At 36.6% G+C, this 12,101-nt stretch overlaps 1 long non-coding RNA gene and 1 pseudogene across 1 annotated transcript; both read right to left on the reverse strand.

Annotated features, from left to right (window-relative positions):
• Nucleotides 1-2,143: 2,143 nt before the first annotated feature.
• On the reverse strand, nt 2,144-8,033 carry LOC128019358 (TBCC domain-containing protein 1-like; annotated as a pseudogene).
• A 2,083-nt stretch (nt 8,034-10,116) lies between these two features.
• LOC128019839 (uncharacterized) lies at nt 10,117-11,586 on the reverse strand. Its single transcript, XR_008185250.1, has 3 exons — nt 11,058-11,586; nt 10,869-10,967; nt 10,117-10,574 (listed from the first exon to the last, which is right to left on the reverse strand). It is a non-coding gene; the product is annotated as an uncharacterized LOC128019839 (long non-coding RNA).
• Nucleotides 11,587-12,101: the final 515 nt, after the last annotated feature.

Here is a 12,101-nt window from a genome sequence, read left to right on the forward strand (position 1 = left end):
AGAAAAGCAAATGGGGATTAAAGGATAATGACTAGCCTGGCATGGGCATTCATTCATCCTGGAACACCACTGCACCCTACAACTGGACCAATCTGAACCACAACAAACAGCACACCGGCCAGCACCTGATGCCAAGAGCTCTGCCAAAAAAAAAAAAGAGGCCGGACTCATTGGATTGTGTCATGATATGCTGAATGGCACCCATTACCCTGGCTCAGCTCTTTTCAACAGCATAGACACTGGCAAATGAACTGGCTAACTAAACTAAATCTGGAGAAAATGTGAGTGGTTTGCATATAGACCATTGAACAGGTGGGAGTAATGTGCATTTAAACTAATTTATTACATACAAGTGTTGTTATTTTTACCTAATATATATATATATATATATATATATATATATATATATATATATAAAAGTATTTTTTTTTCAGTGATTGAAATTAAACTCAAACTCTTTAATGAAAATTACAATTTTTATCTTTCCAATTAAGTTTAAATACTAAAATTACCCACTAATTTTCTAAAACTGAAATAAAAAATAAAGCTATGTAGAATTGTAAAAAAACAACAACTGAACTATATATATAAATACTAAAATAACAGGTACTTTAGTTTATCAGTACTTTATCAACAATTGAAGCTCTTCAACAAATTCAGTTATACTACCAGAATTGGAGGAAAAAATATAAATAATTTAGTTTTTGCAATGACAACTGAATGTCACGTTTAATTTAACATGTAGTACACACATATACTCCATTCAGCAAGCCAAAGTTCTATTTATTCAATATGGCCATTAAAGCTCAAGGGAAAGATTCAGTGGTGTGTTCAGTTTTTAATGAAGTCTAAAGTCTGAATAGCTAAAATTGAATACACCGAATATGAAAATAGTGATGGTTTATTAAACACCCAAACCATTTCACTTTTAAGAAACCAAATTACTAGTCAATATTCAAGTAACAGGGCTACCTATAGAATATGTACACTAAACTATAAAATACTGATTCAAACATATTTTAAATGTTCACTTAAGGAATGAATACATTTAAGAGACTTTTTAAATGACAGCGTTGTTGGAATCAGAATTGTGCAGATACAGTAATAGTGCAAATACAGTGCAAGGCACTGTGAACAAACATACAGCAAAGGAGAAATATAAACATTTATACTGGCCCATGAGAGGCAAGGAGGCAATAGCTTTAGTGAACATATGTGTTATGCCACGTACCAATTGAGCCTGAGACATTTGTCAATAATTACAGTACACGCCTGCACATTTCTCATCCTCGTTTCCTCTAAATTCATGTGAAGGCAGCAATTAAATAATGACTCTCTAATGGTGATATTCTCTTGCACATCAACCTCTGGAATCACTGATGTCTTATAACAGAAAGCAGCATAATGCTAAAACTATCAAGACCCCTGCAGCAATAACCCTGCATCTCTACAAACTAATCCAGCATAGATTTCCCTACATGTCCATAATGTGACAGGACACAGCTTTCGGTTGTTTAGCTGTTCTGTTAGGAAACAGTTGGTGCCCGTCCCATTGCTGGTTCTGGTGGTTGATCTTGGAGTACATTCGGTCCAGAGTTGGAGGTGTGGATGGCAGGCCAGTGGTCTACAGAGTGTCATGATTCTGTCCTTGTGTCCTTGATTTTTCCTAGTCTTGAGGCAGGATCATGGCAGACCCGTGTTTTGTGTTCAAGCACATGGCCTTGTCTTTGGGCCATGTGCTTGTGTTGTCTCGTTCCCTTGCCCCGCCCCCCTTGTTATCCTAGTCTTGTTGTGATTGCCTTATCTGTGCCACCTGTCGTGTCTTAATTGTTCCCCTATTTAGATCTCCTAGTGTGCTCTGTCTTGCGTCGGTTCATTGTGATTGTTCAACTTATGTGTTTCTACCTGTCAGCCTCCTGAGATATCTTGTCCTTGAAACCCCTCTAAGAAGTCTTTTGTCTTGCAGTGAGTGTTTGTTAGTAGTTAGTGTTCAGAGTCTTTGTTTACCTTGTTTATTGTGTTTTGTAGAATTATTTAGTGTCTACCCTAGCCCTTGTTTTCCCCCTTGTGGGTTTTTGTTTTCCCTTTTTGTTAAATAAATCCTGTGTTTTAGTTACTTCCTGTCTGCACTTGAGTTCCTCCCTTACCAAAACCCTGACACAGAGGTGGAGCGGGTGAGGACAGGAGGGTGGAGACTGTCAAGCTCTTGTCTTTGTCCTGTCTCAAGCAACCACTCATGAAACTTCTGCTCCACTAAGGCCTGAAACTGCCGTCTCTGAACCCTTTAAAACAACAACGACAATGCATCATGTCTTAAAAAAATTTTTTATTTATTTAATTGGATTTAATCTGTTTAAAAAAAAAAGGAAAAAGAAAGAAAAACAGAGAATATGTTATTCAAAAGCCCAAAACATATATATTGATATAATGAATACATATTTTACATGCAAGCCAACAACAGAAAACAAAATTATTTCATTCTAAAAATAATTTGAAAATAATCTTAATAATAAATGTATTATTTGTTAAATTAAACCAAATTAATCTCGTCAGGGAATGCACCAAAAAATAAATAAATAAAATAAAAACCATGAAATAATACATAATGCAATACGACAGACCTAGAATTCATTAAAATCAACAACAACAACAAAAAACTTATAAAAACTGATTTTATTCTACAAATATAATACTATATATATATATATATATATATATATATATATATATATAATCAATAAAAACTACTAGCATGATGCGAAATATCTCAAATGGATTCAGATCAACAGAGTGGTTTACGTTGCACATATTGCAATGTCTTTCTGATTCAAATTTTGGTGTAGCACTAAATCTATGCCTACAATTTAACTTAACTATGTACAGTACAACAGCTTTGAAAGGAACAGAAAAGTGTGCTCACTTGTTTAGGTGTGCTTCCTTCACAGTCTTTTGCCAGTCTTCTATCGCCTTCTCTCGGCTCTCCATGGCCTGTTGGTAGTCTGTCGGCAGACCCCAAGGGGTCTCACAGTTATCCCCCTCCATTTTGAAGGGTATCACCAGCGGATAAAACTCAGAGGGGGGCTGGATGCGGTAGCAGCTAGTGTCTGTAGTAGAACCCTCGGCTCCAAACAGCAGAGGTAGGTCCCATGAATTGGGAACCACTGCTAGGCCCACACTAGCCATGTGGTCCTCTAGAGTGGGATAATGTGTGTGGAAGGGGCCCAGTGTGAGTGACACGTTCCCAGGAAGGAGAAGGGGTCGAGTAGGGGTAAGGGCATGGATTGTGCAGTGAGATGAGCCACTTATGGTCAGACGGCCAGCCACACACACCACACGGACATTCTCACAACTCTGAATGTGGACGCTGGTCCCCACCGGGCCAAGAACCACTGTACAGTTCCTGCACTTGTCCAAGGTCACGGACCTGCGAGATAAGGACATAGTTTTACATAGATGAAGACTAAACAAAAAACAATTGGACAAATCCTACCTCTGTATGTTTCTGCTGAAGTGCACTTTATAAACAATAAGTGCATTTATTTTAATCTAATAAGGTGATTCCTCACCGCAGAGGAGAGAGAAGATAGATGAAAGCTTCACTGCAGCGGTGGAGTTTGATGTGGGCATCATTCAGCTTTTCAGAGTCTTTGGCCAACGTCTGTTTGCAAACCTGCGACATGAGCAGCAGTCGACTTCCTGGAGGAGCCACATGAGTATTCCTGAATATTTTGGCTTTCTTTAGGGTGCCCTCTACTACAAAACAAAATAAGAAGAGTTAGCAATTCTATAATCTGGTTAACCATCAGTCATTTTAAGCTAAACTAGACACATTCAAACCATTTTAATTATTTAAAAGTATGGCTTTTGGTACTGCTCCCTTGTGATTTCTATGTTAATGATGTCTTTGTATATGTTGTTTTTGTTTCCACTCACACACAATTTGAAGAGGTCATGAACTGGCTTTTTAATAATTTCATACTGTTGTTCACTTATGACATTTGCATTTTTTACGACATTGTTTTTACATAAAAAAAAAACAATAAAATCCATAAGTAATAGACTATTTTCCACCCTGTTTTTGAGGCTGGCTCGAGAAACGCTTGGTTTTTATGGGCGTGACCGACTGAAGACCTGAAGTAGTCATAGTTCCTAGTTGGAGCCTTCTGTGACTTTAGACACATACACATAATCAGGACATATCAAGTTATCTTTAACAAAGCAGTAGTGACGCAGTACAAATATTTTTACTCACATAGGTGTGCTGTGCCATTCCCATCATATCTTTTTAATCATATTGATTTTTAATCTCAGTCTCTCTGCAAATCAAGCGTGGACCTGTGTCTTGTTTACAAAGGAATCCACCATGAAATGAAGTGAACAAACCCTCTATGTTTTACTTGCGTGGGCTGAAACTTCATTAAAAATAAAGGTTATTCCTAACATTTGAATCTGAATGAAGGTTATGCAGCGTACGTGTTCTTTCACAACCAGGCACTGCACAATATTTTGTGATCTTTAACGGCATGTTTAATGCTTGGTTGCTCAATCTGGTTAAGCGCCACTTGTGTTATTTCCGTGTCATGTATATACTATGTCATGTGCTAATCAGTGAGGGGGCTACAGTATTGGGTGTTGATATTTTTCTGTGGAGGCGGTGTTTAACCTATCTATTATTTCATATGTAGGCACATTTCAGGATCTGGTGTTCGCTGGGCCTGGTGTCACTTAAAGCTTTTATTTCACTAAGACAAGGACGTTTTCAGTTATTAAAACTCACAGGACATTCTTTTAGTACAATGATCAAAAGCTCAAGTAAAAGTTGATTTCTAAATTCATTACCCCTTTAAATGAAAGTATACCTCAAATATTCCTAAAGGACATTTGACTTGTAAAACATTAAACACACAACTTCATTCCTTTGACGAGAGATTAGGGTTTACCTTGCAGGGCCCATGCCAGTTTCTTTCCAGATTGTGAGCAGGTAGAGACGCCGAAGGGGTTGAGGCAAAGGGCCTGATGCACCCCTGGAGTGGCTGCTGAGAGTAGGAGTGGCTGAGTTTGGAGAATCCTGCCTGAGACTGCAGTGGCATGTGGCTGAGGAGCTTGTGGATTGGGTACACGGTATGGCTAAGGCTCACAGATCCTTCCAGCAACAAACTGAGGCTTTCAAGAGCCTCTGAAGTGAGCTGGCTGTCACGCAGAAGCTGCCCTGAATTGCTCAGCTGGCCTGGCTCCACTAGCAGCTCCAAAAGCTCAGCCAGGTGTGTCTGGATGAAAGTAAGATGAGCCTGGTCGTCCCAGTTCTAAATTGAATTCTCTTTATACATCAGTCTTTATAAAAAAAAAAAAAAAGGATATAAATAGGATTCAGGCACAAATGTAATGTACACCTGACTGTGTGAGTAACAAATGGAAGTACATTCAGGGGACATACAAAAGTGAATATGATGATGCCTGAGGATACATTTCACCCCCATAAGAAAAAATAAGAGATTGTATTTTGCATAAGGAAAATTTTAAAGTATTTGTAAAGATTTTACTTTTTTTAAATATTTAAATTATTTTTTATTATTTTCATGACAGTGAAACACATCCCCAATTTTCCATTTCATTAATTAAATAAAGTCTAAAATATAATAAAACAAAAAAACATACATTTCTATTAAATATAAATGTTAATTATTTGTACGTACACATTTACACTGCAAAAATAAAATAAAAATAAAATAATAACATATATTTAAAATGTAATGCATCATTGCAGAGTAAAGGTATTAATTAATTTATTTTTTTAAAAAGGGGGTCTTATAATGCGATTTCAAGTTTTCCTTTCTCTTTGGAGTGTTACAAGCTGTTAGTAAATCAATAAGATCCCTAAAGTTTCAAAGACTAAAGCCTCAAACTAGGGCTGGACGATTAATCAAAATTGTAATAAAATCACGATTTGAGTGTACGCGCTTTCTAAATCACTTTATAGCAATGTTTTCCACGGCCTGACCTTCTGAATTATGCAATCTGAACCAGTCAGGGTGCAGCGCGCCTAAGTGGAGCGCAGGAACAGAACAGACTCGGCATATGCCTAGCTCCAGGTTCACACACTCTGTCTGTGATGCAGATTTTTTTCGAGCCCATGTTAACACTGCACATGGTATAAGATGTGAATAGAAAAGGTTAGAAATAGAAAGGTGTAAAAGGAATGAATATCTAGCGCATGAGTGCATTTGCCATATGTCTAGACATGTTGTTTGGCATCTTTACTTAATGATTATTTTAACTTGTGTTCTAGAGACATGTTATGTTACAACTTTTTGAAAAAGCTCTAATTTGTTTTCTTTTGGAAATATGTTTCAAATTTATTTTTTATTTAAAAAAAAAGTTAAGACTCGTCTACGCCCCCCAAAATGCCTCCTTTAAACACGCCCCCTCATGTCTATGTCACCGTGTGGTAAGATTTGCATAACGCCATCCAAATGTTCACACAAAGAAAGAAGGCATAACTTTGATTCTCGCTGTAGTATTGTTGTTGCCGCCGCTGTCATGTTGTGGAGATGCTGTGTGTTTTGTTGTGAAAGCAAAACTACTTTGTTTGGCCTTCCAAAAGAGGACACAACTAGAAATCATTGTTTAAGTTGCATTTACAATACTGCTCCAGAACAGTTCAACCCAATTATTCAGATGTGTGCAACGCATTTTACTGTTTGCTGAGATTAGCCTACAATGGTTTCATTATAATCAGAAATTATATCCCCGCTGGATGCAAAAAATACCTCGTTTTTAATGGGTTTTATAGTTTTTTTCTCATCGTTCCGTGACTTGGCATCACACTATGTTAAGGGGCATAACATTTCTGTCACACGCTTGAGGTATTCGGCCAATCACAACGCACTGAATAGCTGGCCAATCATTGTACACCTTGATTTTCAGACCGATGAGCTTTGTAAAAATCAACCCGTTTCAGAAAGGTGGGGCATTGAGGAGGAACAATAATGTACATTATGTGGAAAATAATGCGTTTTTTGAACCTTAAACTGCATAAACACATTTCAGTACACCAAAAACACAGTTTTTTTTTTTTTTGCAACATCATATAACTCCTTTAATGACCTTAAACTTTTGAATGGTAGCGTATAACCCCACCCTACCCCACAAATCATTGTATGCTATAAAATTGTCTTTACATTTTTCAGATAATGAAACATGTTTGATGTTTTCATAAAATTCACCCACACACCTTATTTTGGGAGCTTATTTTGTTGTCTCTCTCAGAGGAAGAAGAGAGAGATCGTGATCTGGGACTTGGCCACTCTTCCCCAATCAGTGAAGTGCGAAGAGAGATTCGGTTTAGTTGCTGTAGATACAAGAAGAGTAGAAACTGCAGAGTGTCCACTGACAGCTAAAAGAAGGCATAGGGAAAAAGATTAGCACAGCAGAACAGCAATAATACTATCTAAAAGCACTACACCATTTTTGTTCTTACCTTACAGCGCTGCCTGTCAAGTTCCTTAGGAGTGTGGCACTGAGATAGAGATTCTGCCCACTCTAATCTCTGCTCTGCAGAACGAGGCATCAACAGATCAAAAGTTTCAAAATACAGCCAGGCAAGCTCCTCTGCCAGCTGCAGTTTGCCACAAGCGATGTGTTGCCACATGTGCCAGCCAAGCCTGGGGAAGCAACCATCCCGGGTCCGGACATAACAGGCCATCTTGCGCAGATAATGCATGCTGAATTTGCTTGGGGGTGTGGCGGGAAGCACCCCGATCAGGAAGGGCTCCAGACGTGGCAATACACATGCTGTGTATTTGTCCATTTCTACTGAAGATAAAAGATTTTTTTCAAACAAGTGAGCGGAGTTAGAAGATAGTATAAAATCACCATTAAGATGGCTGTGTAGGAGCATAAGTGATAATGCACTGGCAAAATGCATAATATGTTGTAGACAATAATAATATGAGTGGTAAGTAATGGTAACAATAGAAAGGCTGGATAGAGATTTTACAATACAACTGGAAAGTCAAGGTAAGACATTTATCATATCAAACCAATCTGAGCCAGATGTATGAGTCAAGCAAATAACCACTTGATAGCCTTGTTAAATGAAACTTTCAATGTGTCCATGACAACCACATCATCCCAGTAAAGCAGGGATAGGCAACTTTGGTCCTGGAGGGCCACTATCCTGCAGAGTTTAGCTTCAGCTCTCATAAAAACTCACCTGCCTGTAGATATCTAGTAATCCCGAAAACACTGACTGCCTTGTTCAGGTGTGTTTAATTAGGGTTGGAGCTAAACTCTGCAGGACAGTGGCCCTCCAGGACCAAAGTTGCCTATCCCTGCAGTAAAGTATCTAGATGCTAATCGGTGCATTTTTCAATTAATAACATATACAAGAAATACAATTAGAAATATTATTTCAAAAGTGAAAAAAGAAAACAAAGAATATAAGCCAGTGCCAAAGTAAAAATTTCTGGATTGATGTCGAACATAAAAAAGGTTTTATATATATATATATATATATATATATATATATATATATATAACATTGAATTTATGCATTTAGCAGACGCTTTTGTCCAAAGCGACTTACAGTGCATTCAGATATATATATATATATAACCTTTTTTTATGTTCGACATCAATCCAGAAACTTCTTGTATGTAACTTATAGAATGGAAAATAAATGGCTTCCTTTACGCCAATTCAATTGAAGATTTGGATCAGCCAGCCAACTTTATGACAAATTTACTAACATACTTTCTAGAAATAATAACGTTACAATAACACAGTGATAATTAATGGGCTTAGTTTTTATTACATTACCTGATCCTTGAGAGTTTAGGGCTTCAACGTAAAAGTCATCCAAAAATAAATAAATACATACACACACACACACACACACACACACACACACACACACACACACACATATATATATATATATATATATATATATATATATATATATATATATTGACGATGATAAAAATAAATATTTGGTGTTATTTATAAATATCGAAGTATTCGTTGATAATATAAACTGATATCCTTCTTTTAGAAAGCTCCTCTCTCCATTTCAAAATAAAAGTTAGTTAATTTAGTCTAATAGAAGAGATTTAAAGCTATTTGACTGTATTATTTTTATAATAGTTTTAATAAATATAGCCTATTTTTATGTTATTTTTCTAAATATTTTAATATTATTTCAAATTAAACTATACAAGACAGCATTGTATACAATTTTAAGCTTAGTGCTTACAAAAGGGAAACGATATCAACCTTATTTTAAGACCATAAATTATTATTTATACACGAATCAGTAAATAAAACAAAGAAATCTTTCGAAATGCGTTGACTTGTATTGAGAGGGGGTTCAGCGAAAAATCGGCAGCTGTCAGCAGGAAGTGGCTGTCACTGGCAGCAGGAAGTGGCTGCCAATAAAACCGGATGGCAGCTGTCGCTAATACCCGGAAATTGGAGGAGGCTGCCGGCGGCAACAAGACAAATAAATAATTATGTACACTTATGATTATGTTTAATACTTTTTTAAATAAGTATAAAGGTCAGTATTGTATATTATTTGATTTAAAATATTGATCAAATATAAACAAAGAAATAAGATCATTTTGCTAAACGTTAATTTCCAGCTGAATGTTTATGCATGTATCATTGTTTGTGTGAAATAAAACAATTTATATTTATATACGAGAGTGGCACTTACTGGGTGTATGTTGTATATTTATTATAGGCTATATACACAAATGACTGAAAAGAGAGAAGTCTCAGAGACCTTTATTTAAAATCATAATTTGCGGTTTTATTTGTAGTATTTCAAGAAACAACTATATATATATATATAGTATATAGTAGCTGTTAAATTTGTAACTGGGTTAGTAAGTTGTCAAAGTCAGTGCTTTACAATGTAAACCGTATAAAATATATCCAGTAAGCAAGCAGACTAAAATATCAATCAGAATCACTAACAACAATCCGGAGGTATTTTCAAGACTCTTAGATCAGAACTGATGAGGTATACAGAGTTACTTCTCCAGCATCTTGCACCAATCACTGTAAAACCCATGTTGGATGTGCATCTCCCCTCATTTTCCTCTTGCAACATGGTCAAGTCAAGCATCGTTTATTTATATAGTGCTTTTAATAATACAGATCAAAGCAAAGCAACTTTACAGTATTAAACAGGAAAATAGTGTGTCAGTCAATAATGCAGAAGGACATTAGTAAACTCAGTTTGTAGTCAGTTTAAAAAGGTAGTTTATCATTGAACTCAGTGATGTCATCCTTCAGCTCGGTTCAGTTTAAATAGTATCTGTGGAATCGTTTGCAATCATGTCAATGAGATCGCTGTAAATGAAGTGACCACAACGAAGCAAGCCAGAGGCGACAAGGAACCAAAACTCCACCGGTGACAAAATGGAGAAAAAACAAGGTCTTTACAGAGGATCTGTATCTGGGCTCTAGTTGTCCTGGTCTCCGCTGTCTTTCAGGGCTGTAGAGGTCCTTTCTAGGTGCGATCCACCATCTGGTCTGGATACGTACTCGATCTGGGTGACTGCAGTGACCTTCGAATAAGAAAGAAACAGATTAATATAAATTGAAGATGTTAATATCTATACGATGTTTGATAGGGAGCCAGTACAGGGTTTACAGAACTGGGCTGATCCGGTCATACTTCCTGATTCTAGGAAGAACTCTAGCTGCTGCATTTTATTATTCATAAGAAAATGGTGACTTTAATACCTAAATTGCTTTATTAACAGTAGACATGCATGCACAGCCATATTAATGATTATTCCCATTGCATCTTGTCATCATGTACAGAGCAGTGATTACATTTTCATGCATAATTTGCACACCTGGTAAGCAGTTGTTGTAAACCTCGTCTCAGTGTCTGCAGGGTGTACATTTTGTTGAATTCCTGACATGGCTTAGACTTGTTCTCCATTTTGTTCCACCTGTATATTGAGATGAGGAGCATGAAAACAGCATTATTACTAAAGATAAACATTCAGACATGGCAACTGAGAAATGTAATGTTATGGCACCTTTTTAAACCTCTAATCAAATCTGTAAAAGAAGATACTCAGTCAAGCCAGCTGGATTGTGCCCTCTTTCGAAAGGAGTCTGTATACAGTACAGCAGACTTCTGAATTTGGAACAAACCAAAGACGGACTTAGTAATGTAGCATCACCCTCCTCCAGGATCACGTAAAGAAGAATTTTCGACAGGACAGCATTTGGCAACTATTGGGTATTACAAAAAAATAAAAAAAAGGTGTCAGTGCCATGGTTTTGTCTCAAGATGCACATCATTAATGTGTTTTTTTTTCTTTCTAAATGCATGTTTACAAAAGCTACTTCAATGTTCTAAATTTAACTACAGCCTAATCCTGGCTTAATCCAAGCCCTGTCTGTGAAACTAGACCTAAAAGTTATAAGGAATTATGAACCGGTCCATTATATTTTGTATAGATAACAATAATAATAAAAAAATAATAATAATTGTTTTGCATTCACATGCTTACAACTTCAACTGGTACACAGAACAGTTCTGCACATGCATAGTATTAGAGAAAACACACCTCAATAGTGCAAAAAAAAAAAAAACTTAATTTTAAGAACTCTTAAGTTCATGTATATCACACAATCTCCTGAAAGACTTAACATGCAAAAATATATGGTTAGTGTTGCAAATGTATCTTCTATCATTCCAGTCAAACAACATTCTTTTATATTATTCAATAGACTGTTAACACGCTAACAAACGTTAATATTTAATGGTACGTCAAACGTAATTTGAAGTTAATGGTAGGCCCCTAACGAGGTACACAAACAACGTTGCTACCACTAATTAGATTTCATTGAACAATTAAACCAAAGTAGACACCAAGTCTACCAAGTCGTTCACCAAGATACCAATTAAAATCAAACTTACAACGCAAAAAAACATTAATTACTCCGATGACCAATTTCTGAACTTACCGTTTGATCAATCGCAACCATTACTGAAGCGTTTGGGTGCAGTTATATCTGATTGGTTGCGCCTACGTTGGTCGATACTGATTGGCTCCCACCGAATGGCAGGTCCC

The sequence above is a fragment of the Carassius gibelio genome, chromosome A9 (assembly GCF_023724105.1).
Source record: "Carassius gibelio isolate Cgi1373 ecotype wild population from Czech Republic chromosome A9, carGib1.2-hapl.c, whole genome shotgun sequence".
NCBI lineage: Eukaryota > Metazoa > Chordata > Actinopteri > Cypriniformes > Cyprinidae > Carassius > Carassius gibelio.